The sequence below is a fragment of the Alligator sinensis genome, unplaced genomic scaffold (genome assembly GCF_000455745.1).
Source record: "Alligator sinensis unplaced genomic scaffold, ASM45574v1 scaffold332_1, whole genome shotgun sequence".
In the NCBI taxonomy this organism is placed as follows: Eukaryota; Metazoa; Chordata; order Crocodylia; family Alligatoridae; genus Alligator; species Alligator sinensis.
In genome coordinates, this window is record NW_005841993.1 from 489,783 (window position 1) to 491,216 (window position 1,434).

The window sequence follows — 1,434 nt, forward strand, 5'->3', positions numbered from 1 at the left end:
CTCCTGGTTTTTCCCCTTGTGCTTCTCTCGGGGCAGTGGTGCACACCGGCACTTCTCTTCCCATTGGGGGGGTGGGGGGGGCATGCCAGCACTTCTCCCAGCACCTCCACTTCTTGTGGCCAATTTTGGGGGGTGCAGGGCCAATCTCAGGGGGTGAATGAGCACCCATGTGCACCTCCTATGCGTTGCCAGTGAATATCTGTATGAGGCCTGAATTCCTTATAGGAATCAACTACTTTTCATGAAGGGTACAAGATAAATGAAAATCAGGGGGTAAGTGGAAACAAACCCATAATTGGTAAAGAAAGAAGGAAACATGGATTTCATGGTATGCCAATATATACTCTCACACACACACACACACACACACACACACACACACACGCACACACACACATAGATGCACACACACACCTATGGACACATCAATTTGAAACTATTTATGCTAACTAGATTAGTAGGCAGTGTTAAGCAATTTTCCAAATAAATGATAAATACGTTTTTATCACACTTATGTTACTACCACTATATATATGCTCTATTAATAGATAATATTATATATTAATATATTAATTAATATTAATGAATATATATTAATAGTAGATCTAAACAATACTAAATACAGTCTATTTAATTATCTTAATATAATCAGAGTGAGAAGGTACCAAGTGCCTGAAACTCCCCTTAATAGAAAGCTTATTAAGAAAAGAAAAACAAGCTGTTGCTCCCATTTCCTGGGCTGTTGCTCTGGCCATGCAAAAGCATAACTAGTATTTAAAATGGCCAAAGATGAGAGCCTATATTTAAAAAAATAATAATTTTATAGGATTTTGGCCATATAGTCTGTGGGAGGAGAGGAGCTGATTTGCAAGTTATCTTACTGAAACTTGCCACTGCATAAATTATTTTACTTTTAAAAAGCATTCATAGCAAACTGGTTTGTCTGCTAAAATGGTCAGAGCCAGGGCTGCAGAGCATTTTTGTATGGAGCAAATGCCTATGGATAAAATCTTATAGTATGTTATTATCTCATGTCTTGCCTTAGCAGAAGGAAAGCATATATGTTTAAATTTCCCTAAGTTCTAAGAAATGGAACTATTCCAGAACAACTTCAAAGAATGATCCTTTTCTTTGTGGTTTTCTTTTAAGCAGTAACATGAAACACAAAAGAAATGTAATTAACAGCGCAAAGGAAATTTCATTAAAAATTCCACTACATGCACACTTATATATTCAAAAGAAATATTTGGAGTCTGCTAAATAATTACCTTTTAGTGTCAAGGATTTTGAAATCTGTGCACAGCATTGAAAATACAAGGGTTAAATGTTTTGCCTTACACTTCTAAAATTAAAGATAGTAAGAATTATTTCTTAAATGCAGCTTGTATGTTCTCTTTTTGGTTACATATTCTGTGTCTTTCCTCCTCTCTTTCC